This window comes from Urocitellus parryii, chromosome 14, assembly GCF_045843805.1.
Source record: "Urocitellus parryii isolate mUroPar1 chromosome 14, mUroPar1.hap1, whole genome shotgun sequence".
Lineage (NCBI taxonomy): Eukaryota > Metazoa > Chordata > Mammalia > Rodentia > Sciuridae > Urocitellus > Urocitellus parryii.
The window spans coordinates 48,708,745-48,736,705 of record NC_135544.1 but is presented as its reverse complement, the minus strand read 5'-3'; the positions used below and the strand labels follow the sequence as shown (position 1 = coordinate 48,736,705).

Here is a 27,961-nt window from a genome sequence, read left to right as displayed (position 1 = left end):
GGGGAAAAGACTAAGTAAGAAAGAATAAAGCCAGAAGTAGAGAGCCCTTAATAATGTGGCTTTGTTAAAACACAGTTGAAGGTTAAAGTAAGGAAAGCTTTTTGAGTCTATAAACATAGGGTGATAAATTCTATGCAAGATATTAAGTTTGTACTTCTTTTAATACCTCATGATTCATTCAAACATTTTCTTATAGATTTCAGTAGAATTTTTAAATCTCTTTAATATGGGCCTTGTCTCGTTTCTTTTTTTAAATTTTTATTGGTTGCTTAAAAAAAAATTACAATGATCTTGACATATCATATTTCATACATTTGATTCAAGTGGGGTATGAATTCTTATTTTTACCACGTGTACAGTTTGCAGGATCACATTGGCTGTACGTGCAGGTTTATACATACTGCCATACTAGTGTCTGTTATATTCTGCTGCCTTTCCTATTCCCTCCCTATCCCCCCTTCTGTCCCCTCCCCTCCCATAATCTCTCTCTACCCCAGCTACTGTAATTCATTTCTCTCCTTTTTTTCCCCCTTTCCCCTCACATCCTCTTCTATGTAATTGTGTGTAACAATGAGGGTATCCTTCCATTTCCATGAAATTCCCCTTCTCTCTCCCATTCCCTCCCACCTCTTGTCCCTTCTAATTGGTAGTCTTCTTTTCATGCTCTTCCAGCCTGCTCTGTTTTGAGTCCCCCTCCTTATATGAAAGAAGACATTCAGCATTTCTTTCCTAGGGATTGGCTAACTTCACTTAGCATAATCTCCTCTAATGCCATCCATTTCCCTGCAAATGCCATGGTTTTGTTATTTTTTAGTGCTGAGTAATATTCCATTGTGTACAAATGCCACATTTTCTTATCCATTCATCTATTGACTGGCATCTAGGTTGGTTCCACATTCTAGCTATTGTGAATTGTGCTGCTGTGAACCTTGATGTAGCTGTATCCCTATAGCATGCTCTTTTTAGGTCTTTGGGAATAGTCCGAGAAGGGGAATAGCTGGGTCGAATGGTGGTTCCATTCCCAGCTTTCCCAGGAATCTCCATAATGCTTTCCAAATTGGCTGCACCAATTTGCAGTCGCACCAGCAATGTACAAGTGTACCTTTCCCCCCACATCCTTGCCAGCACTTGTTGTTGTTTGACTTCCTAATGGCTGCCATTCTTAGTGGACTGATTTGGTATCTTAGAGTGGTTTTAATTTGCATTTCTCTGATTGCTAGAGATGGTGAGCATTTTTTTCCGTGTATTTTTTGATTAATTGTGTATCCTTCTCTGAGAAGTGTCTGTTCAGGTCCTTGGCCCATTTGTTGATTGGGTTGTTTGTTTTCTTAATGTTTACTTTTTGAGTTCTTTGTGTACTCTGGATATTAGGGCTCGGCACATTTGTATCTTTAAGAATTGGCATAATCAATGAAATGTTCCGCACACGTTTGTAGGAAGATTAACATAACACTCCAGTGACAATACAGTAGTAGAAGGCTTGATTTGGACTGAGAAGTTGTTCAGTGAATGCTATATTGCCCATAAATTTGAATTCTCATTATCATAAAGAAGCAAGGTGGAAATAAGAATTTAAGAGAGTGTTGGGTCTATGGCTCAAGTAGTAGCTCGTTCACCTAGCATGCGTGAGGCATGGGGTTTGATCCTCAGCACTACATAAAAAATAAATAAATAAATAAATAAAATAAAATAAAGATGTTGTGTCCACGAAAGGCTAAATAATAAATATTTTAAAAATAGAATTTAAAATAATAGTCCATAAATGTTATGTACAAACTGTGAAAGTAGATTCGTCAACAGATTAATTGTCTGCCTCGAGCTAGAATCAGTTGCCTACTGATTTGCCTGGATGATGTTCTCAATTCTGGTTTTTTTTTTTTTTTTTTTTTTTCTTTCATTCCACTGGGCAAACATCTGCCGGGCTTTCTTGATGGCAACATAGTGATTACTGAGCTCCACCCTATTAGAAATACAACTAGTTTTCAACTCATGAAAGTCTATAAAAGCCACTTTTTTAGAAGTCTCTAAACTTTGGAACTATTCAATGATACTCTATTTTTGCCAGCAATAAACAATATATATATATATATATATATATATATATATATATATATATATATATATATATATATATATATATATATATATATTTATTTTAATGTAAAGGGCAAGGTATTGAACAGACACTTCACAGAAGAAGCAATACAATCAGTCAATAAATATATGAAAAAATGTTCAACTTCACTAGTAATGAGAGAGATGCAAATCAAAACTACTCTAAGATTTCATCTCACTTCAATCAGAATGGCAATCATCAAGAATATAAGCAACAGTAAATGTTGGCGAGGATGTGGGGGAAAAAGGTACACGTATACATTGCTGGTGGCACTGCAAATTGATGCAGCCAGTCTGAAAAGCAGTATGAAAATTCCTCGGAAAACTGGGATCGGAAGCACCATTTGACCCAGCTGTCCCACTCATTGGTTTATAACTAAAGGACTTAAAATCAGTATACTAAAAATTCATTAAATTTCATTTAAATTAATACAATTTAACAAAGTCAATTTAAATAACATTTAATATAGATTAAATCATTTAATATTAACTATATAATAAAAATATTAATAAGATTAATTTTAATAAAAATCCACTTAGTGGTTTTAGAAACTACAGGTATCAGAGAAATATTAGCTATATATTCTACTTTTGTCTGCTCTCTCATTTTGCCTAACTTAAGCTAGAAACTTTTGTTTATCTTTTATCTTAATTTACCAAGATAAAAATGGGAAGACAAAACACCCAGTAGCTACAAACATCAGCTTTTCCTTTTTTTTTTTTTTTTTTTTTTTCTAAATTTTGCCTTAACATTTACATTATTTTATCCAGTATCCAGGTATTTTCTTATGTTTTTATGTTAAAAGCATATGCCGTTTGATTTCAATCTCTTTTCAAATACATATATCTAAATCCCTGTTGCTTCTGCCATTATAGTATTTTAATTTAATTCCATCTTGATTTTTGCTTTAATCTAACAATTATTTGGAATTGTTTCTATGGCCCTAATTTCATTGTATATGGAATTTTTTTTTTTTTTTTTTGAGGAGTCAAAATTCTTCTAATTTTAGATGCACAAAGAATTGCAGCCTGTGTGATAACACCTTTACGGAATTGGCTGGCGTTTTCATTGTGGTCTAGGGCACGGTAAATTTTGGTGGCTGTAGCCTGTGTGTTTGAACATGATATGTAGTTTTGTGTGCATGGTACAACTTCTTGGTATAGCTCCTCAGTCAGGCTTCTTAAGTGCATTACACAGCTCTTCTCTATCCCTCCCTGCTTGTTGGTGGTTCCTTGTTTGGGTTCTGAGAGAGGGATGTTCAGTTGATGCCTTTTATTCTGCAGGGTTTCCCATGTTTTTGCTCTATGTACCCCACGGTGTGGTACCCCAGATAACTATCTTATTGTTGTCCTGTGCTCTGTGATCCCTGGTATGTAATACTGAAAGCATGAAGCAGCCTGTTACCTCTCAGCTTCTGCAAGTGAACTGTTTCCTTGCACGTTCTATGTTTGCTTTTGTCTTTTCAACTTGATCTACTCTTTCATAATCTATTTTTGTGTTCAGTCCTTGAAATTCTCATTCTTATTTTGGATCACTGAGCATTTCAAATGTCCTTTTCTAATTTCTATGAGGATTTGGTGGTAGAAGGAGAAAGAGAGGTGAAACATGCTCATTTTCAGCCTTTAAGATTGAACCTCAAATCTTAGTGTAGTTTTGATTTTCACTTCTCTAAGTGCTAGTGATGATGAGCATATTTGCATAAATTTGTTGATTAATTTTATATCATCTTGGGAGAAGTGTCTGTTCAGGTCCGTGGCCCATTTATTGAATGGGTTATTTTATTTTATTTATTTATTTATTTATTCGTTCGTTCATCCATCCATTCATTTATTTATTTATTTATTTATTTATTTATTTGTGTGTGTGTGTGTGTGTGTGTGTGTGTGTGTGTGTGTATTTAGATTTGTGAGTTCTTTCTATACCCTAGAGATTAGTGCTCTATCTGATGTGTGATGGGGCAAAACTTTTCTCCCAAGATGTAGGATCCCTATTCACCTCCCAGATTGTTTGTTTTGTGGAGAAGAAACTTTTTTAGTTTGAATCTATCTCATTTATTGATACTTGATTTTAATTCTTGTGCTATAGGAGTCTTATTAAGGAATTTTGGGACTAATCCCATATGATTGGAATTAGGGCCTACTTTTTCTTCTGTTACATGCAAGGTCTCTGGTTTGATTCCTAGGTCCTTGATTCATTTGAGTGGAGTTTTGTGCATGGTGAGAGATAGGGGTTTAATTGCACCTCCCTCCAGTTAGAATGTCAGCGATTTTTGAAAATGGCAGCTATGATGAAGACAACAACAGTAAGTGTTGGTGAGGATTTCAGGAAAAATGTACACTCCTACACTGTCGGTGGGACTGTAGATTGGTGCAGCCAATATGGAAAGCAGTTTGGCGATTCCTTGGAAATTTGGGAATAGAACCACCATTTGACCTAGCTATCCCTCTTTTTTGGTCTATACCCAAAGGACTTAAAAACTGCATACTACAGGGACACAGCCGCATCAATGTTTATAGCAGCAAAATTCACATTAGCTAAATTGTGGAAACAACTTAGTAGATGAATGCATAAAAAAAAAAATGTGGCATTTATACACAATTAATATCACTCAGATACTTACCCTCTCGCTCAGTCCAGGAGACGCTAGTGCCCTTCACTACCTCTGTCAGAGCCTGGTTCGGACAGCTGGTGCCTCGGAGAGGACAGGCTGATCCTGCCTGCCTCCCATGTACCCTTTGTCACAGGGAGCGACATTCATGTGAGACCAAATAAAATCCAGTCATAGACATTAATAGAATATCTCAAAAAAGTATTTAATAAAAAGGCTAGCAAATACAGGGTCTTTAATGAAACTTTAATAAAATTTATGAGACAAGGAAACTGAAAGCACAATATTTTCTTAGGAACTTTTCTGTTTGGTGTTATTCTTTACAATATAGCAGCTTTTCCTAAGAATGCAGGGAGTATGAAATTTCTAAGGCTATCTTGCTGTGTTCTCCATTAAACCCCTTGTCTTAAAAAAACCTTGGATCTAGATTAATCTTTGTAATTTTCTGAGTACCTGTATAACATATTTTTCTCAAGAATGCAGTGAGGTCGCCGTTTCCAAGAGCTCTTCAATTCTGAAATATAAGAAGTGTGTTTCCAGGCATTGAAACCCAAAGGCTCACCTAGACACAATGGAGTGAGCAGAATATATAAAAATCTCTCATGACAAATCTGAACTCTGCTTTTCCCAACCGTGTGAAGTCTACTGGAATAAGATTCCAAGTAATTTGGCAAGTCGAAGCCAAATATATACTTTGATATTCTTCTCGGGAGTAAGCCGTGTGATGTTACAGGAAGGCAGATTTTAGTGCTGAATTTCTGATCGTATCCCCCCAAAAGTTGTTCCATGCATATCATGCAAGAATGTAACCTCCAAAAAATAAATAAATAAAAGAGAGGACATTTGACGTAAGAAGGCTGGATAATATTTGCATGTTCGTGTATTTTTACCACACATCATACCTTCTTATTTCTTCCTTGCTCTGATTTGAAGCATATGCTTTCATTTTTCATTTTGGCTTACCGTGTTATCACTTAATAATAATTCAGTAAATTTACTTAGAACAAGAAAGTCACCTAATGACTCATGTCTTAGAGATGCTTTCAAATAAAAGTAATTGTGCATTTTGTACCATAGAGTATTCCCAGTGTTTCCTAGAATTGTTGCAACTGATGCTGGAGGCTTTGAAATAGAGCAGGAGGCATAAGGGCCGTGGCTTGTGACCCTTCCCAAAGTATGTAAGATTGATAGACATTGAATGCAAATAAACAACTATGCATCATTGAATTTTTTCCTGTCACTAAAATGCTAGTAGAGCTCAAGGAATTGTGAGCCTCTTTGTCTGCAGTACAGGAAAAATAAGAAATTTAAAGACTTGAGTTACATACAATTTCTGATAACATACCTTAGGTTGGTTCTCAGCTTAAAAAACACAAAAAGAGAAATGTCATCATTTTCCATAGCATTGGGAAACTTTTCATAGGTGGGAAACTTTACTATCAGAGCTCATCGGTTCTCAGACATTTATATGTTTTGAATACTTGGCCAATGTGACTTTGGGATGCGTCCTCCAGTTGTTGTTTCAGTGATTTTGTTCATGCCTAACAACTGATGGCATCTTAATTTTGGTAAAATAATGTAAATGTTAAGGTGAAATTTAGAAATAAGAAAGGAAAAGCCGATATGTGTGTAGCTACTAGGTGTTTTTCTTCCTTTTTTTTTATTTTTGTAAAGTAAAGCAAAAGATAAACCAAAAGGTTCTAGCTTAAGTTAGGTAAAATCAAAGAGGAGAAAAAAGAAGATAATATTGCTAATACTTCACTGCCACCTGTAATTTCCAAAACAACTAAGAGCATTTTTATTAAAATTAACTTTATTGACATTTATATTAAATTATATAGTCAATATTAAATAATTCAACCTATATTATGTTAAATTTACTTTGTAAAATTGTATTAATTTAAATAAAATTTAATGAATTTTTAAATATAAATCATACTATAATTTAACATAAGTTAATAAACAATATCAATTAATAAAATGAATTTAAATCAAACCATAGTATTAATAAAAGAAATTTAAATAATACTACTAATAAAATTAATTTAAATTAGATTGATTTAAATTAGATTAATTTATATTAAATGATAGTATAATTTATATTTAAAAACATATTAAATTTTGTTTAAATTAATTTTAATAAAAACGTTCTGAATGGTTTTAGAAACTACGGGTGTCAGAGAAGTATGTGCTATGCAATCTGCTTTTTCGCTTCTCTGATTTCACCTACTTAAGCTAGAAACTTTTGATTCATCTTTTACCTTAATTTATCAAAAGGTTATAACTACTCCTGTTGTAAAGCTTTTCATCTTCCAAAAACTGTTGTCAGCTTATTTCTCTCCCCAACTTGTTTTGATCAAATGTTTTATAAAATGTGTTTATAAGAATGATTGTAGAGCCCCCAATAGTATGTAGATAAGCAGTCCAGATATTTAATGATACATTCTTACTAATTAACTTTTCCATTGGCAATGGATCATGTGATCCCACTTCGGGCGGGGTTGCCTCATAAAAATACTCTTCCTTCTGGACATATTTATCATCTGGAAAACTGAATTAATGTGAAGTGACTTTCGTAGAGAAATGGAAATCAGCAAAATGGATAGGGGTCATAGAATTTGGATTCAAAGCATCTTAGAATTTATCCACTAAGCTTCCTGTTTAGGTCCTCCCCATTGGAATTTTCGCTTGGTAGTTGTACAATGTTATCTTGGATAAACTAAATATTCTCAACGTTTTGCAACATTATATTTGGTTTTCATGTACTCTGAATCTGAGACATCCTTCTCATGGGTTGGATTTCTCTTGTTTCCTGTGATTGCATGTATCGTTTTTATCTTAATGCCATTAAGTGAGGTTGGAACTAGTGGTTCAAGAAGGCTGCTCTGTACAGTGGCTCACAAAAGTACATCAGAATTGATAACTGGTGATGATTATCTGCTACATTGGAACAAAATTCTATAAACAAAAAGTGCTACAAAAAACAAAACAAATTTTTTAAAAAGTACTATAGCAAAAAATCACAACAACAACAACAACTAAAGAAATAAAATAAAATACCTAGTAGCCATACACTTACATATACCAGCTGTTTTGCTTTCTCTTTTTGTCTACAAGCACATGCGTGCTTTTTCAAAAGGCCATGCTGTAAAACATCAAAAAGGGTTATGGCTTCTTTAGAATAATGCTAAATATTTAGAAGATCCTGGAGTACAGCTCTGGCCCTGTTGTGCAGGGACACTGGCGACGGTGTAAAGGTGGGCATGAAATCTGCAATGGGTGTGAAAAGAGGACGCCCAGGTCCACCAAGTCCAACTCCAGCGAGGTTACTAAGAGGCACCGCTGCAGAACGTGGGACCAAGAGTGGATTCCCGTTGGTGCTTCTGCCAGCTCTTAATTTGGCTCCATCTTTAACATTTCCTGGTAAAGGGGTTCTGAAAAAGAACTCTGAAGCACGGGTTGGGGTTGTTGATTTGGTTTCGGAGGTGTGCTGGGGACACTTGTTGAAGCCCCTCCAAGGCAACTCCTCATCCACTTTCTGACACCACCATAATCTTTATTCAACAAGTGCTCCATTTCGTCCTCTGGAACGTCCAGGATGCTCCCCATCAACTGCAATACTTCACGACGACGTTTGCCTTTTGTTGTTTGGAAATGAGCGATTAGAAGGTTTCGCATGAGGACTTTGTCCACTTTTCCTTCTGCGCTGTTGACCAAAGTCGACAATTTCTGTTGTGCGTGGTCCAACATTTCTTTTCGGAGCTCGTTTTGTTTTTTCAGTTCTGCCATCTGCTCTTCCTTGAGATCTAAGTCTTCTCTCAGTCTGGAAGCAGAATCCCACAGAGCATTCGCTTGATCCAAACGTTCCTGCAGTGATGTTACTTCTCCTTCTAGCTTTTCGGCCTTGTTCTTCCATTCAGCTATTGACTGTTTTTCTTTGGCTAGTTCAGCAGAATGCAGAGCTTTCTCTTCTTCTTGGAAGTGTTGAACCTCGTTTTCTCTTAGGATTTTTACTTTGGTCTCTTGAAAAATATCAGAATTCAGTGTTTGAGCGTCTCCTCTCTCTCCAGGCAACTGGGCTTTTAGTTCTTCAACAGTTTTCTGCAAGTTCTTAATTTCCTCCTCTCTTTCTAAAATTAACTGGCTATGCGCAGCATTCATCTGCTCATACTTGTACTTAAATTCATGCATTTCCTCCTTCTGCTCCTGTAAAGACTGAAGTAGTTGCATTTTATGCTGGTTTTGATTTTCAATTATATTCAGATGGTCTTGAATTTCATCTTCCAGATGATTTTTGACTATGTTCAGTTGAGATACCTCCAATTCTAGTTCTGTGATAGCATCAAGAGCTTCAGGCTCAGCCACTGGTACAGGTTGCGTAAATATTTCCAGTTCTACTCGCAGATAGTTGTTTTCTGCTCTCATGTAGGTAAGACTTCTGTCCTTTCTTTCAACGGATTGCCTTAAAGTTTCATTTTCTCTTAAGGCCTGAGAACACTTATCTAAATCCTTTTGTAGTTGTGAACTTTTTTCTTCGAGTTTTTCAATAAAAACTTCTTTCTCATTTATGACTTGTATCAATCGCTCCTGTTCTTCTATGTAAGATGCCAAAATTTCCTCAGTTTCTTTTTCATCAGCAGTCATTTGCTCAATATTCTTTTTGAGTCCTGCTATTTCAAAGTCCTTCTCTTGATTGAGTTGAACTGCACATTCGTGTTTCAGCTTTAAGGCCGAGGTATTCCAATCATGTGCATTGGAGAGTTCCTGAATAGTCTGCCTGTGATTATTTGCTTCTTCCAACAGTCTTTTTTCTGCCTGGTGCAGTTTGGCTTCAGTCTCTTCTTTGTCTCTTTTGAGAGTCTCCGTGATAGTGTCTTTTTCTTGAGAGATTTGATTGTAAGCAGCAATAGATTCTTCCAACTTACGCCTTACATCGTCACGTGCTAAAATCAACATTTCATTTTCCGTCTTGAGTTCAACAGCAACTTTCGTTAAGTTTTCATTGAGCTGTTCCTCTTGAGAAAGATTTTGCCTTAGGTTGCTAGCTTCAGCTTCTCGTTCTTTAGGCATGTCATCCTTACAATGACTGTTAGAGTCTTCATTCAGAGAGGCTCGATACTTACTCTTAAACCCAGACAGCTCCTCTTCAAGTTGTCTAATGTGATCCTTAAGCCCAAGGTTTTCCTGCTGGACGTTTGAACTATTTTTTTGTGACTGATTTAGCTGATCTACTAAATCTTCTACTTTACCTTCAAGCTTCTGCTTAGTTAAATGCAAATCACTGAGGCTCCGTGCATTCTCAGTTAACTTCTCCTTCTGCACATGCAGCTCTTGGGATATGTTCATCTGCTCATCCTCAAGTTGATGAACTCTCTTTTTTTCATCATCTAGATCTTGTTCCAACTTCTTGATGACAAGGTCTCCTTCATTTTGTTGTTTTGATAGCTCATCTTGTATCAAAATCATGTGCTCTGTAGCTTCCCGATTCCGATGATCCAGTTCTTCTAACTCAGCTATCAGCATTTTCTTTTCATTGATAGTCTGATTCAGTTCTTCCTCCTTTGCCTTCAAGTGAAGTTTTAAGTCTAGTAATTGTACATTCAAATTCATGTCCGTTGAAGCTTTGTTTTTCATGACTTGATAGTCACGGCTCAGTTTTGACAGTGACATCTGAAGTTCCTCTTTTTCTTGACTCAATGATGACTTCTCTTTTTCTAGAGCTTCAACGTGCATTTCAAGTTTCAGATTGTCTTCAGCAAGACGGTTATCCTGGTTTAAACCATTTAGTCTCACGATTTCCTTCTCCGCATCAGCCAGGGCTCGTTGAAGCCTGAACACTTCTTCCACTGCTGAATGCTGAGGAAGGGTTCTCCCCTTTTCTGCCACAGTAGAACTCTGCTCCCAAACTGAAATTTCATGCTGATGATCATATATGTCTGGACTTTGGTTTGGTTGAAGAGTCTTGATAGTATTTAGTACTTTGCAGATTTCACTTGAGTCAGAATGGTGCGTTCCCTGAGCCTCAGCAATCTGCCTCGAGTGGCCAACTTCAGATTCATGTTTTGCAACTTCAGTTGGTAATCTGTTTGTTTCTTGTTGTGATAAAATTATGTCACTAAAGTCCGTGTCATCATCACGAAAGGCTGAAAAATGACTACCGACCAGGGAACCGAGCGGAGCCGGTGCAGTTGTTGTTGGTACACCACAAGCTCCCGAGCGTACTGATTGAGCAGCTGCCTGTAGTTGGAACATTTGATCTTGCAGTACAATCTGTCCTGCTTTAGGATGGCTGATCTCTACCTCTTTCTGTGGCAGTTGATTTTGGGAACTTACAGACTGATGGTTTATTTGTAGCTCTGATGCTTCATGCTTTTCTTCCAGGTCAGTACAGCACTTTTTCGGTCCTTCATTCTCACATCTTAGTGTGGAATCAGTAGTTTCCATTTCCTTTCTCCCACCATGATGTAAAGCTGCTTCTGGGTCTCCTAAGTCATCCAGAAGCATCTCCCTGTTGAAGGTGGAGCTCTGGCCGGTGAGGAAAGCCAAGCTGCTCCCCACCTGACCCAAGAAGTGGCCCAAGCCTGAGCCCAGGCCTCCAAACCAGGACCACATCGTGGCCACTTCAGTGATCCATCGGACCAGCTCTGAGAAGCGCGTCCATCACCATCCACTTCTCTGCCCCGAACGTCCTCCGGCGTTGCCGGGGTCGATTATGACCCAAGCGCTCAGAATTCCTCAGAGCGCGGGGTTCCTGGGGCTCCACCAACACTAATCATCCCTTCCTGCCTGTAAACTCAGAAGCCTGTCCTGCGCTTTGACCAGGGACTGGCATCCAGTAGCACACTCACCCCCTGCAGGGCCTCTGCTTCTTCCCTGCACTTGCCTGTCAGCTATTGGCTCACAGGATTGGGCAGGGTTGGCTGGGAGGAGCTAGAGACCCAGGAAAGTGTCCCAGTTTGAGTCCCAAGGCAGTGTGCTGTGGAGCCAGGAAGAATCAATGTTGTAGATGAAATCCAAAGGTAGTTCACTGGACAGTTCCCTCTTGTCTGGGAGAGGTGGGCTCTTTGTCCCATTCAGTTGCATTCAGTTGACGAGGTGAGGTCTCGCTCCACATTAGAGAATGGAATCTATTTAACTAAAAGTCCCCGATTCAAAAGTAAATCTCACCCCATAACACCAGCACAGACACACCCAGAATAAAAGTTGGCCAAGTATCTGGGCATCGTAGCCCAGACGAGTTAACATATAAAATTAACCATCACAGAGTCTTAATCAGTCTCAGAATTCAAATTATAATACGGATTAAATTTCACTAAAGAACCATCTTTACCCTTTCCAAAAGTAAACTTTTGCTGTTAATCTATAAATTTTCGAGTTCATTTTAATATTATTTGGTCCTTGTTGATTCTGATTGAAGTTTATTTAAGTGCTCAAAAATTCCGCTTAAATTTCACTTAAGAAAAATTTGTTTTAGAGCCAATAGGTTGATGTTCACTTCACCTATGGTTGTTTATCAGTGCCAAATATAATCCAGGTTTCAAGAGTACAGAGCGAAATAGAAAGTTGAGAAATTTTCTACTATGGAGTAACAATCCTAAATGTAATTCCCATACCTCTAAGGATCAGAAGGAGTTAAGATAAGGCCCTGCTTTCCAAGGTGTTTAAATTCCAACAAGTTAATGAGGAGGCAGTTTTGTAGAGTTGGGGACAAAGCAAAGAGAGGAAGCACGTGGGCTGTAACAGACAGACCAGTTGGGACCAAAGCAATTTTGGAGCTAAACTGACAGAATGCATTTATGAAACCTCTCTCACAAGCATGAGTTGAACAGTAAATGAGAACATAGTGTGTGTAGTTCTCACCTGATGGCTGGTGCAGAGAAAGTGGCCAACAAATGGAGCCTGCTGCCACTTTGTTCATATTTGCCTTTTTGTTTCCTTTAGGATCATTTTCCTTATTACCCTTTAGAAGGGGTTTGGGTTTGCTCCCATTACTCTCTTCCCAGAGCCCATATTCAGGAGACTCTTTTCCTTGAGCTGTTCTTTCTATATGTCTGTTCAGGAAACAAAACCCCAAGGTGGCAGAAATAAAATTTTAAAAAAGGAAGAATTTTTGGAAAATTAATGGTTAAATAGATTCTAAGGATCATATGAATCACCTCATAATGTCTCTTGCCTTCAAGATAGAGCAAGTAGACATAATTACTCAGATTGCTATCAGAAACTAGTGACTGCATTTGTGTCCTGTGCTAGAAAAGGAAATCTTCTTGGTCCTTCTTATTCATCTCCAAATCTGAGAGAGAAGTCAGGCCTGTGTTAGTCAATGTCTCCTCATAAAAGACTAAAATAAAAATTTAAGCCCCTTTTAGCATCTGCTGAAGTGAGAATCCACGCTGTACCCCAGCTGTGTCTACTGTTGAAGAAGGCATCAACAATACCAAGTGTCCTTTTCTCCCTTTAGACCATTCCTCCTGTGTGTGTGTGTGTGTGTGTGTGTGTGTGTGTGTTAGAAGACTTTTTCATCACTTTGACAACATACCTGAGAAAATTAAATGAGTAAATATTTATTTTGGTTCAATTTCAGGCTCCATTGCTGTGGCCTGAAGTGAGGCAGATTACCATGGCAGAGAGCCTGGCTTCAAAACAGAGCTTCTCAACTCATGGAGATCAGGGAAATGGTGAGGGGAAGAGAGGACTGAGGAATATGATGTACCCTTCCAGGGAATCAACTCCAGTGGCCTACCCTCCAACTAGGCCCTACCGCCCACAGTTTTGACCAACTCCCGATAGTCCTGTCCAATCATGAACCCATCAGTGGATTGATCCACAGACGAGGTTAGAGCTCAGGATTCAATTCACCTTTCTGTAGAGTCCATTCTGAATGCTGGTGGATTGGGGTCCAAGCTTTCAACACATGACCTTTGGGCAACATTCCAGATCCAAATTATAGCAGGGTGCCTCCTTCTCTTTAGGTGTTCTGTGTTTGTTTATTGTTTTAAATCACAAATAATGATCCTTTTTCAGTGTAAGACCTATCCCATTTGGCTTGAATCTGGTTCCAGTGGTTGTTGCTCCTCCTGCTGAAAGGCATTTCTGATCACTCAGATTCGGTCTTCTAGCATGGTTCACTCTGACCACAGCTGTTTGTCATTTTGTATTTCTATCTGAGAGAGATACCTACCTAGTGTATTCGAAACTGACCATCCAAATAAAAGCATTTCTCTTCTTCTCAATATGTTTGGAATATTCCTGGAAACTATGGGGGATATGGAGGGAAAACCCTGGCTCATTCGCGAGCACATGTGACAAAAAGGATCCAGTATTCGTAAGTGTATCCTTATCCATATATTCAGTGCCCAAAAAGTACAAGGTATTGTGGTAGATATTGTGAACAACATAAAGCTGTGTTATATACATTTCCTGCTATGAAGTGCAATTGAATACAGTCAGTCAATGGAGAAGCTGTTACATAGAGTGATCCTTGAATTATAATGCAAGGTCAGCCATTGACGACTGTGGTGGTGAGGATCTCATATGGGGGAAAAGACTAAGTAAGAAAGAATAAAGCCAGAAGTAGAGAGCCCTTAATAATGTGGCTTTGTTAAAACACAGTTGAAGGTTAAAGTAAGGAAAGCTTTTTGAGTCTATAAACATAGGGTGATAAATTCTATGCAAGATATTAAGTTTGTACTTCTTTTAATACCTCATGATTCATTCAAACATTTTCTTATAGATTTCAGTAGAATTTTTAAATCTCTTTAATATGGGCCTTGTCTCGTTTCTTTTTTTAAATTTTTATTGGTTGCTTAAAAAAAAATTACAATGATCTTGACATATCATATTTCATACATTTGATTCAAGTGGGGTATGAATTCTTATTTTTACCACGTGTACAGTTTGCAGGATCACATTGGCTGTACGTGCAGGTTTATACATACTGCCATACTAGTGTCTGTTATATTCTGCTGCCTTTCCTATTCCCTCCCTATCCCCCCTTCTGTCCCCTCCCCTCCCATAATCTCTCTCTACCCCAGCTACTGTAATTCATTTCTCTCCTTTTTTTCCCCCTTTCCCCTCACATCCTCTTCTATGTAATTGTGTGTAACAATGAGGGTATCCTTCCATTTCCATGAAATTCCCCTTCTCTCTCCCATTCCCTCCCACCTCTTGTCCCTTCTAATTGGTAGTCTTCTTTTCATGCTCTTCCAGCCTGCTCTGTTTTGAGTCCCCCTCCTTATATGAAAGAAGACATTCAGCATTTCTTTCCTAGGGATTGGCTAACTTCACTTAGCATAATCTCCTCTAATGCCATCCATTTCCCTGCAAATGCCATGGTTTTGTTATTTTTTAGTGCTGAGTAATATTCCATTGTGTACAAATGCCACATTTTCTTATCCATTCATCTATTGACTGGCATCTAGGTTGGTTCCACATTCTAGCTATTGTGAATTGTGCTGCTGTGAACCTTGATGTAGCTGTATCCCTATAGCATGCTCTTTTTAGGTCTTTGGGAATAGTCCGAGAAGGGGAATAGCTGGGTCGAATGGTGGTTCCATTCCCAGCTTTCCCAGGAATCTCCATAATGCTTTCCAAATTGGCTGCACCAATTTGCAGTCGCACCAGCAATGTACAAGTGTACCTTTCCCCCCACATCCTTGCCAGCACTTGTTGTTGTTTGACTTCCTAATGGCTGCCATTCTTAGTGGACTGATTTGGTATCTTAGAGTGGTTTTAATTTGCATTTCTCTGATTGCTAGAGATGGTGAGCATTTTTTTCCGTGTATTTTTTGATTAATTGTGTATCCTTCTCTGAGAAGTGTCTGTTCAGGTCCTTGGCCCATTTGTTGATTGGGTTGTTTGTTTTCTTAATGTTTACTTTTTGAGTTCTTTGTGTACTCTGGATATTAGGGCTCGGCACATTTGTATCTTTAAGAATTGGCATAATCAATGAAATGTTCCGCACACGTTTGTAGGAAGATTAACATAACACTCCAGTGACAATACAGTAGTAGAAGGCTTGATTTGGACTGAGAAGTTGTTCAGTGAATGCTATATTGCCCATAAATTTGAATTCTCATTATCATAAAGAAGCAAGGTGGAAATAAGAATTTAAGAGAGTGTTGGGTCTATGGCTCAAGTAGTAGCTCGTTCACCTAGCATGCGTGAGGCATGGGGTTTGATCCTCAGCACTACATAAAAAAAAAATAAATAAATAAATAAAATAAAATAAAGATGTTGTGTCCACTAAAGGCTAAATAATAAATATTTTAAAAATAGAATTTAAAATAATAGTCCATAAATGTTATGTACAAACTGTGAAAGTAGATTCGTCAACAGATTAATTGTCTGCCTCGAGCTAGAATCAGTTGCCTACTGATTTGCCTGGATGATGTTCTCAATTCTGGTTTTTTTTTTTTTTTTCTTTCATTCCACTGGGCAAACATCTGCCGGGCTTTCTTGATGGCAACATAGTGATTACTGAGCTCCACCCTATTAGAAATACAACTAGTTTTCAACTCATGAAAGTCTATAAAAGCCACTTTTTTAGAAGTCTCTAAACTTTGGAACTATTCAATGATACTCTATTTTTGCCAGCAATAAACAATATATATATATATATATATTTATTTTAATGTAAAGGGCAAGGTATTGAACAGACACTTCACAGAAGAAGCAATACAATCAGTCAATAAATATATGAAAAAATGTTCAACTTCACTAGTAATGAGAGAGATGCAAATCAAAACTACTCTAAGATTTCATCTCACTTCAATCAGAATGGCAATCATCAAGAATATAAGCAACAGTAAATGTTGGCGAGGATGTGGGGGAAAAAGGTACACGTATACATTGCTGGTGGCACTGCAAATTGATGCAGCCAGTCTGAAAAGCAGTATGAAAATTCCTCGGAAAACTGGGATCGGAAGCACCATTTGACCCAGCTGTCCCACTCATTGGTTTATAACTAAAGGACTTAAAATCAGTATACTAAAAATTCATTAAATTTCATTTAAATTAATACAATTTAACAAAGTCAATTTAAATAACATTTAATATAGATTAAATCATTTAATATTAACTATATAATAAAAATATTAATAAGATTAATTTTAATAAAAATCCACTTAGTGGTTTTAGAAACTACAGGTATCAGAGAAATATTAGCTATATATTCTACTTTTGTCTGCTCTCTCATTTTGCCTAACTTAAGCTAGAAACTTTTGTTTATCTTTTATCTTAATTTACCAAGATAAAAATGGGAAGACAAAACACCCAGTAGCTACAAACATCAGCTTTTCCTTTTTTTTTTTTTTTTTTTTTCTAAATTTTGCCTTAACATTTACATTATTTTATCCAGTATCCAGGTATTTTCTTATGTTTTTATGTTAAAAGCATATGCCGTTTGATTTCAATCTCTTTTCAAATACATATATCTAAATCCCTGTTGCTTCTGCCATTATAGTATTTTAATTTAATTCCATCTTGATTTTTGCTTTAATCTAACAATTATTTGGAATTGTTTCTATGGCCCTAATTTCATTGTATATGGAATTTTTTTTTTTTTTTTTTGAGGAGTCAAAATTCTTCTAATTTTAGATGCACAAAGAATTGCAGCCTGTGTGATAACACCTTTACGGAATTGGCTGGCGTTTTCATTGTGGTCTAGGGCACGGTAAATTTTGGTGGCTGTAGCCTGTGTGTTTGAACATGATATGTAGTTTTGTGTGCATGGTACAACTTCTTGGTATAGCTCCTCAGTCAGGCTTCTTAAGTGCATTACACAGCTCTTCTCTATCCCTCCCTGCTTGTTGGTGGTTCCTTGTTTGGGTTCTGAGAGAGGGATGTTCAGTTGATGCCTTTTATTCTGCAGGGTTTCCCATGTTTTTGCTCTATGTACCCCACGGTGTGGTACCCCAGATAACTATCTTATTGTTGTCCTGTGCTCTGTGATCCCTGGTATGTAATACTGAAAGCATGAAGCAGCCTGTTACCTCTCAGCTTCTGCAAGTGAACTGTTTCCTTGCACGTTCTATGTTTGCTTTTGTCTTTTCAACTTGATCTACTCTTTCATAATCTATTTTTGTGTTCAGTCCTTGAAATTCTCATTCTTATTTTGGATCACTGAGCATTTCAAATGTCCTTTTCTAATTTCTATGAGGATTTGGTGGTAGAAGGAGAAAGAGAGGTGAAACATGCTCATTTTCAGCCTTTAAGATTGAACCTCAAATCTTAGTGTAGTTTTGATTTTCACTTCTCTAAGTGCTAGTGATGATGAGCATATTTGCATAAATTTGTTGATTAATTTTATATCATCTTGGGAGAAGTGTCTGTTCAGGTCCGTGGCCCATTTATTGAATGGGTTATTTTATTTTATTTATTTATTTATTTATTCGTTCGTTCATCCATCCATCCATTCATTTATTTATTTATTTATTTATTTATTTATTTGTGTGTGTGTGTGTGTGTGTGTGTGTGTGTGTGTGTGTATTTAGATTTGTGAGTTCTTTCTATACCCTAGAGATTAGTGCTCTATCTGATGTGTGATGGGGCAAAACTTTTCTCCCAAGATGTAGGATCCCTATTCACCTCCCAGATTGTTTGTTTTGTGGAGAAGAAACTTTTTTAGTTTGAATCTATCTCATTTATTGATACTTGATTTTAATTCTTGTGCTATAGGAGTCTTATTAAGGAATTTTGGGACTAATCCCATATGATTGGAATTAGGGCCTACTTTTTCTTCTGTTACATGCAAGGTCTCTGGTTTGATTCCTAGGTCCTTGATTCATTTGAGTGGAGTTTTGTGCATGGTGAGAGATAGGGGTTTAATTGCACCTCCCTCCAGTTAGAATGTCAGCGATTTTTGAAAATGGCAGCTATGATGAAGACAACAACAGTAAGTGTTGGTGAGGATTTCAGGAAAAATGTACACTCCTACACTGTCGGTGGGACTGTAGATTGGTGCAGCCAATATGGAAAGCAGTTTGGCGATTCCTTGGAAATTTGGGAATAGAACCACCATTTGACCTAGCTATCCCTCTTTTTTGGTCTATACCCAAAGGACTTAAAAACTGCATACTACAGGGACACAGCCGCATCAATGTTTATAGCAGCAAAATTCACATTAGCTAAATTGTGGAAACAACTTAGTAGATGAATGCATAAAAAAAAAAATGTGGCATTTATACACAATTAATATCACTCAGATACTTACCCTCTCGCTCAGTCCAGGAGACGCTAGTGCCCTTCACTACCTCTGTCAGAGCCTGGTTCGGACAGCTGGTGCCTCGGAGAGGACAGGCTGATCCTGCCTGCCTCCCATGTACCCTTTGTCACAGGGAGCGACATTCATGTGAGACCAAATAAAATCCAGTCATAGACATTAATAGAATATCTCAAAAAAGTATTTAATAAAAAGGCTAGCAAATACAGGGTCTTTAATGAAACTTTAATAAAATTTATGAGACAAGGAAACTGAAAGCACAATATTTTCTTAGGAACTTTTCTGTTTGGTGTTATTCTTTACAATATAGCAGCTTTTCCTAAGAATGCAGGGAGTATGAAATTTCTAAGGCTATCTTGCTGTGTTCTCCATTAAACCCCTTGTCTTAAAAAAACCTTGGATCTAGATTAATCTTTGTAATTTTCTGAGTACCTGTATAACATATTTTTCTCAAGAATGCAGTGAGGTCGCCGTTTCCAAGAGCTCTTCAATTCTGAAATATAAGAAGTGTGTTTCCAGGCATTGAAACCCAAAGGCTCACCTAGACACAATGGAGTGAGCAGAATATATAAAAATCTCTCATGACAAATCTGAACTCTGCTTTTCCCAACCGTGTGAAGTCTACTGGAATAAGATTCCAAGTAATTTGGCAAGTCGAAGCCAAATATATACTTTGATATTCTTCTCGGGAGTAAGCCGTGTGATGTTACAGGAAGGCAGATTTTAGTGCTGAATTTCTGATCGTATCCCCCCAAAAGTTGTTCCATGCATATCATGCAAGAATGTAACCTCCAAAAAATAAATAAATAAAAGAGAGGACATTTGACGTAAGAAGGCTGGATAATATTTGCATGTTCGTGTATTTTTACCACACATCATACCTTCTTATTTCTTCCTTGCTCTGATTTGAAGCATATGCTTTCATTTTTCATTTTGGCTTACCGTGTTATCACTTAATAATAATTCAGTAAATTTACTTAGAACAAGAAAGTCACCTAATGACTCATGTCTTAGAGATGCTTTCAAATAAAAGTAATTGTGCATTTTGTACCATAGAGTATTCCCAGTGTTTCCTAGAATTGTTGCAACTGATGCTGGAGGCTTTGAAATAGAGCAGGAGGCATAAGGGCCGTGGCTTGTGACCCTTCCCAAAGTATGTAAGATTGATAGACATTGAATGCAAATAAACAACTATGCATCATTGAATTTTTTCCTGTCACTAAAATGCTAGTAGAGCTCAAGGAATTGTGAGCCTCTTTGTCTGCAGTACAGGAAAAATAAGAAATTTAAAGACTTGAGTTACATACAATTTCTGATAACATACCTTAGGTTGGTTCTCAGCTTAAAAAACACAAAAAGAGAAATGTCATCATTTTCCATAGCATTGGGAAACTTTTCATAGGTGGGAAACTTTACTATCAGAGCTCATCGGTTCTCAGACATTTATATGTTTTGAATACTTGGCCAATGTGACTTTGGGATGCGTCCTCCAGTTGTTGTTTCAGTGATTTTGTTCATGCCTAACAACTGATGGCATCTTAATTTTGGTAAAATAATGTAAATGTTAAGGTGAAATTTAGAAATAAGAAAGGAAAAGCCGATATGTGTGTAGCTACTAGGTGTTTTTCTTCCTTTTTTTTTATTTTTGTAAAGTAAAGCAAAAGATAAACCAAAAGGTTCTAGCTTAAGTTAGGTAAAATCAAAGAGGAGAAAAAAGAAGATAATATTGCTAATACTTCACTGCCACCTGTAATTTCCAAAACAACTAAGAGCATTTTTATTAAAATTAACTTTATTGACATTTATATTAAATTATATAGTCAATATTAAATAATTCAATCTATATTATGTTAAATTTACTTTGTAAAATTGTATTAATTTAAATAAAATTTAATGAATTTTTAAATATAAATCATACTATAATTTAACATAAGTTAATAAACAATATCAATTAATAAAATGAATTTAAATCAAACCATAGTATTAATAAAAGAAATTTAAATAATACTACTAATAAAATTAATTTAAATTAGATTGATTTAAATTAGATTAATTTATATTAAATGATAGTATAATTTATATTTAAAAACATATTAAATTTTGTTTAAATTAATTTTAATAAAAACGTTCTGAATGGTTTTAGAAACTACGGGTGTCAGAGAAGTATGTGCTATGCAATCTGCTTTTTCGCTTCTCTGATTTCACCTACTTAAGCTAGAAACTTTTGATTCATCTTTTACCTTAATTTATCAAAAGGTTATAACTACTCCTGTTGTAAAGCTTTTCATCTTCCAAAAACTGTTGTCAGCTTATTTCTCTCCCCAACTTGTTTTGATCAAATGTTTTATAAAATGTGTTTATAAGAATGATTGTAGAGCCCCCAATAGTATGTAGATAAGCAGTCCAGATATTTAATGATACATTCTTACTAATTAACTTTTCCATTGGCAATGGATCATGTGATCCCACTTCGGGCGGGGTTGCCTCATAAAAATACTCTTCCTTCTGGACATATTTATCATCTGGAAAACTGAATTAATGTGAAGTGACTTTCGTAGAGAAATGGAAATCAGCAAAATGGATAGGGGTCATAGAATTTGGATTCAAAGCATCTTAGAATTTATCCACTAAGCTTCCTGTTTAGGTCCTCCCCATTGGAATTTTCGCTTGGTAGTTGTACAATGTTATCTTGGATAAACTAAATATTCTCAACGTTTTGCAACATTATATTTGGTTTTCATGTACTCTGAATCTGAGACATCCTTCTCATGGGTTGGATTTCTCTTGTTTCCTGTGATTGCATGTATCGTTTTTATCTTAATGCCATTAAGTGAGGTTGGAACTAGTGGTTCAAGAAGGCTGCTCTGTACAGTGGCTCACAAAAGTACATCAGAATTGATAACTGGTGATGATTATCTGCTACATTGGAACAAAATTCTATAAACAAAAAGTGCTACAAAAAACAAAACAAATTTTTTAAAAAGTACTATAGCAAAAAATCACAACAACAACAACTAAAGAAATAAAATAAAATACCTAGTAGCCATACACTTACATATACCAGCTGTTTTGCTTTCTCTTTTTGTCTACAAGCACATGCGTGCTTTTTCAAAAGGCCATGCTGTAAAACATCAAAAAGGGTTATGGCTTCTTTAGAATAATGCTAAATATTTAGAAGATCCTGGAGTACAGCTCTGGCCCTGTTGTGCAGGGACACTGGCGACGGTGTAAAGGTGGGCATGAAATCTGCAATGGGTGTGAAAAGAGGACGCCCAGGTCCACCAAGTCCAACTCCAGCGAGGTTACTAAGAGGCACCGCTGCAGAACGTGGGACCAAGAGTGGATTCCCGTTGGTGCTTCTGCCAGCTCTTAATTTGGCTCCATCTTTAACATTTCCTGGTAAAGGGGTTCTGAAAAAGAACTATGAAGCACGGGTTGGGGTTGTTGATTTGGTTTCGGAGGTGTGCTGGGGACACTTGTTGAAGCCCCTCCAAGGCAACTCCTCATCCACTTTCTGACACCACCATAATCTTTATTCAACAAGTGCTCCATTTCGTCCTCTGGAACGTCCAGGATGCTCCCCATCAACTGCAATACTTCACGACGACGTTTGCCTTTTGTTGTTTGGAAATGAGCGATTAGAAGGTTTCGCATGAGGACTTTGTCCACTTTTCCTTCTGCGCTGTTGACCAAAGTCGACAATTTCTGTTGTGCGTGGTCCAACATTTCTTTTCGGAGCTCGTTTTGTTTTTTCAGTTCTGCCATCTGCTCTTCCTTGAGATCTAAGTCTTCTCTCAGTCTGGAAGCAGAATCCCACAGAGCATTCGCTTGATCCAAACGTTCCTGCAGTGATGTTACTTCTCCTTCTAGCTTTTCGGCCTTGTTCTTCCATTCAGCTATTGACTGTTTTTCTTTGGCTAGTTCAGCAGAATGCAGAGCTTTCTCTTCTTCTTGGAAGTGTTGAACCTCGTTTTCTCTTAGGATTTTTACTTTGGTCTCTTGAAAAATATCAGAATTCAGTGTTTGAGCGTCTCCTCTCTCTCCAGGCAACTGGGCTTTTAGTTCTTCAACAGTTTTCTGCAAGTTCTTAATTTCCTCCTCTCTTTCTAAAATTAACTGGCTATGCGCAGCATTCATCTGCTCATACTTGTACTTAAATTCATGCATTTCCTCCTTCTGCTCCTGTAAAGACTGAAGTAGTTGCATTTTATGCTGGTTTTGATTTTCAATTATATTCAGATGGTCTTGAATTTCATCTTCCAGATGATTTTTGACTATGTTCAGTTGAGATACCTCCAATTCTAGTTCTGTGATAGCATCAAGAGCTTCAGGCTCAGCCACTGGTACAGGTTGCGTAAATATTTCCAGTTCTACTCGCAGATAGTTGTTTTCTGCTCTCATGTAGGTAAGACTTCTGTCCTTTCTTTCAACGGATTGCCTTAAAGTTTCATTTTCTCTTAAGGCCTGAGAACACTTATCTAAATCCTTTTGTAGTTGTGAACTTTTTTCTTCGAGTTTTTCAATAAAAACTTCTTTCTCATTTATGACTTGTATCAATCGCTCCTGTTCTTCTATGTAAGATGCCAAAATTTCCTCAGTTTCTTTTTCATCAGCAGTCATTTGCTCAATATTCTTTTTGAGTCCTGCTATTTCAAAGTCCTTCTCTTGATTGAGTTGAACTGCACATTCGTGTTTCAGCTTTAAGGCCGAGGTATTCCAATCATGTGCATTGGAGAGTTCCTGAATAGTCTGCCTGTGATTATTTGCTTCTTCCAACAGTCTTTTTTCTGCCTGGTGCAGTTTGGCTTCAGTCTCTTCTTTGTCTCTTTTGAGAGTCTCCGTGATAGTGTCTTTTTCTTGAGAGATTTGATTGTAAGCAGCAATAGATTCTTCCAACTTACGCCTTACATCGTCACGTGCTAAAATCAACATTTCATTTTCCGTCTTGAGTTCAACAGCAACTTTCGTTAAGTTTTCATTGAGCTGTTCCTCTTGAGAAAGATTTTGCCTTAGGTTGCTAGCTTCAGCTTCTCGTTCTTTAGGCATGTCATCCTTACAATGACTGTTAGAGTCTTCATTCAGAGAGGCTCGATACTTACTCTTAAACCCAGACAGCTCCTCTTCAAGTTGTCTAATGTGATCCTTAAGCCCAAGGTTTTCCTGCTGGACGTTTGAACTATTTTTTTGTGACTGATTTAGCTGATCTACTAAATCTTCTACTTTACCTTCAAGCTTCTGCTTAGTTAAATGCAAATCACTGAGGCTCCGTGCATTCTCAGTTAACTTCTCCTTCTGCACATGCAGCTCTTGGGATATGTTCATCTGCTCATCCTCAAGTTGATGAACTCTCTTTTTTTCATCATCTAGATCTTGTTCCAACTTCTTGATGACAAGGTCTCCTTCATTTTGTTGTTTTGATAGCTCATCTTGTATCAAAATCATGTGCTCTGTAGCTTCCCGATTCCGATGATCCAGTTCTTCTAACTCAGCTATCAGCATTTTCTTTTCATTGATAGTCTGATTCAGTTCTTCCTCCTTTGCCTTCAAGTGAAGTTTTAAGTCTAGTAATTGTACATTCAAATTCATGTCCGTTGAAGCTTTGTTTTTCATGACTTGATAGTCACGGCTCAGTTTTGACAGTGACATCTGAAGTTCCTCTTTTTCTTGACTCAATGATGACTTCTCTTTTTCTAGAGCTTCAACGTGCATTTCAAGTTTCAGATTGTCTTCAGCAAGACGGTTATCCTGGTTTAAACCATTTAGTCTCACGATTTCCTTCTCCGCATCAGCCAGGGCTCGTTGAAGCCTGAACACTTCTTCCACTGCTGAATGCTGAGGAAGGGTTCTCCCCTTTTCTGCCACAGTAGAACTCTGCTCCCAAACTGAAATTTCATGCTGATGATCATATATGTCTGGACTTTGGTTTGGTTGAAGAGTCTTGATAGTATTTAGTACTTTGCAGATTTCACTTGAGTCAGAATGGTGCGTTCCCTGAGCCTCAGCAATCTGCCTCGAGTGGCCAACTTCAGATTCATGTTTTGCAACTTCAGTTGGTAATCTGTTTGTTTCTTGTTGTGATAAAATTATGTCACTAAAGTCCGTGTCATCATCACGAAAGGCTGAAAAATGACTACCGACCAGGGAACCGAGCGGAGCCGGTGCAGTTGTTGTTGGTACACCACAAGCTCCCGAGCGTACTGATTGAGCAGCTGCCTGTAGTTGGAACATTTGATCTTGCAGTACAATCTGTCCTGCTTTAGGATGGCTGATCTCTACCTCTTTCTGTGGCAGTTGATTTTGGGAACTTACAGACTGATGGTTTATTTGTAGCTCTGATGCTTCATGCTTTTCTTCCAGGTCAGTACAGCACTTTTTCGGTCCTTCATTCTCACATCTTAGTGTGGAATCAGTAGTTTCCATTTCCTTTCTCCCACCATGATGTAAAGCTGCTTCTGGGTCTCCTAAGTCATCCAGAAGCATCTCCCTGTTGAAGGTGGAGCTCTGGCCGGTGAGGAAAGCCAAGCTGCTCCCCACCTGACCCAAGAAGTGGCCCAAGCCTGAGCCCAGGCCTCCAAACCAGGACCACATCGTGGCCACTTCAGTGATCCATCGGACCAGCTCTGAGAAGCGCGTCCATCACCATCCACTTCTCTGCCCCGAACGTCCTCCGGCGTTGCCGGGGTCGATTATGACCCAAGCGCTCAGAATTCCTCAGAGCGCGGGGTTCCTGGGGCTCCACCAACACTAATCATCCCTTCCTGCCTGTAAACTCAGAAGCCTGTCCTGCGCTTTGACCAGGGACTGGCATCCAGTAGCACACTCACCCCCTGCAGGGCCTCTGCTTCTTCCCTGCACTTGCCTGTCAGCTATTGGCTCACAGGATTGGGCAGGGTTGGCTGGGAGGAGCTAGAGACCCAGGAAAGTGTCCCAGTTTGAGTCCCAAGGCAGTGTGCTGTGGAGCCAGGAAGAATCAATGTTGTAGATGAAATCCAAAGGTAGTTCACTGGACAGTTCCCTCTTGTCTGGGAGAGGTGGGCTCTTTGTCCCATTCAGTTGCATTCAGTTGACGAGGTGAGGTCTCGCTCCACATTAGAGAATGGAATCTATTTAACTAAAAGTCCCCGATTCAAAAGTAAATCTCACCCCATAACACCAGCACAGACACACCCAGAATAAAAGTTGGCCAAGTATCTGGGCATCGTAGCCCAGACGAGTTAACATATAAAATTAACCATCACAGAGTCTTAATCAGTCTCAGAATTCAAATTATAATACGGATTAAATTTCACTAAAGAACCATCTTTACCCTTTCCAAAAGTAAACTTTTGCTGTTAATCTATAAATTTTCGAGTTCATTTTAATATTATTTGGTCCTTGTTGATTCTGATTGAAGTTTATTTAAGTGCTCAAAAATTCCGCTTAAATTTCACTTAAGAAAAATTTGTTTTAGAGCCAATAGGTTGATGTTCACTTCACTTATGGTTGTTTATCAGTGCCAAATATAATCCAGGTTTCAAGAGTACAGAGCGAAATAGAAAGTTGAGAAATTTTCTACTATGGAGTAACAATCCTAAATGTAATTCCCATACCTCTAAGGATCAGAAGGAGTTAAGATAAGGCCCTGCTTTCCAAGGTGTTTAAATTCCAACAAGTTAATGAGGAGGCAGTTTTGTAGAGTTGGGGACAAAGCAAAGAGAGGAAGCACGTGGGCTGTAACAGACAGACCAGTTGGGACCAAAGCAATTTTGGAGCTAAACTGACAGAATGCATTTATGAAACCTCTCTCACAAGCATGAGTTGAACAGTAAATGAGAACATAGTGTGTGTAGTTCTCACCTGATGGCTGGTGCAGAGAAAGTGGCCAACAAATGGAGCCTGCTGCCACTTTGTTCATATTTGCCTTTTTGTTTCCTTTAGGATCATTTTCCTTATTACCCTTTAGAAGGGGTTTGGGTTTGCTCCCATTACTCTCTTCCCAGAGCCCATATTCAGGAGACTCTTTTCCTTGAGCTGTTCTTTCTATATGTCTGTTCAGGAAACAAAACCCCAAGGTGGCAGAAATAAAATTTTAAAAAAGGAAGAATTTTTGGAAAATTAATGGTTAAATAGATTCTAAGGATCATATGAATCACCTCATAATGTCTCTTGCCTTCAAGATAGAGCAAGTAGACATAATTACTCAGATTGCTATCAGAAACTAGTGACTGCATTTGTGTCCTGTGCTAGAAAAGGAAATCTTCTTGGTCCTTCTTATTCATCTCCAAATCTGAGAGAGAAGTCAGGCCTGTGTTAGTCAATGTCTCCTCATAAAAGACTAAAATAAAAATTTAAGCCCCTTTTAGCATCTGCTGAAGTGAGAATCCACGCTGTACCCCAGCTGTGTCTACTGTTGAAGAAGGCATCAACAATACCAAGTGTCCTTTTCTCCCTTTAGACCATTCCTCCTGTGTGTGTGTGTGTGTGTGTGTGTGTGTGTGTGTTAGAAGACTTTTTCATCACTTTGACAACATACCTGAGAAAATTAAATGAGTAAATATTTATTTTGGTTCAATTTCAGGCTCCATTGCTGTGGCCTGAAGTGAGGCAGATTACCATGGCAGAGAGCCTGGCTTCAAAACAGAGCTTCTCAACTCATGGAGATCAGGGAAATGGTGAGGGGAAGAGAGGACTGAGGAATATGATGTACCCTTCCAGGGAATCAACTCCAGTGGCCTACCCTCCAACTAGGCCCTACCGCCCACAGTTTTGACCAACTCCCGATAGTCCTGTCCAATCATGAACCCATCAGTGGATTGATCCACAGACGAGGTTAGAGCTCAGGATTCAATTCACCTTTCTGTAGAGTCCATTCTGAATGCTGGTGGATTGGGGTCCAAGCTTTCAACACATGACCTTTGGGCAACATTCCAGATCCAAATTATAGCAGGGTGCCTCCTTCTCTTTAGGTGTTCTGTGTTTGTTTATTGTTTTAAATCACAAATAATGATCCTTTTTCAGTGTAAGACCTATCCCATTTGGC

General features: G+C 37.9%; 1 protein-coding gene across 13 annotated transcripts in view; it reads left to right on the top strand.

The window, feature by feature from the left end:
- LOC144250108 (chromaffin granule amine transporter-like) overlaps window positions 1–27,961 on the top strand; it is a 236,043-nt gene that overhangs the window by 90,940 nt on the left and 117,142 nt on the right. The window contains exons 9-12 of one of the 13 annotated variants that reach the window (XM_077792539.1): window positions 3,102–3,201; window positions 4,299–4,418; window positions 17,295–17,394; window positions 18,496–18,615. The exons of the other annotated variants lie outside the window; for them this stretch is intronic. The gene's annotated coding sequence lies outside the window, so the exon portion shown is untranslated. The remainder of the gene's footprint in view (window positions 1–3,101; window positions 3,202–4,298; window positions 4,419–17,294; window positions 17,395–18,495; window positions 18,616–27,961) is intronic. 13 annotated transcript variants of the gene reach the window in all.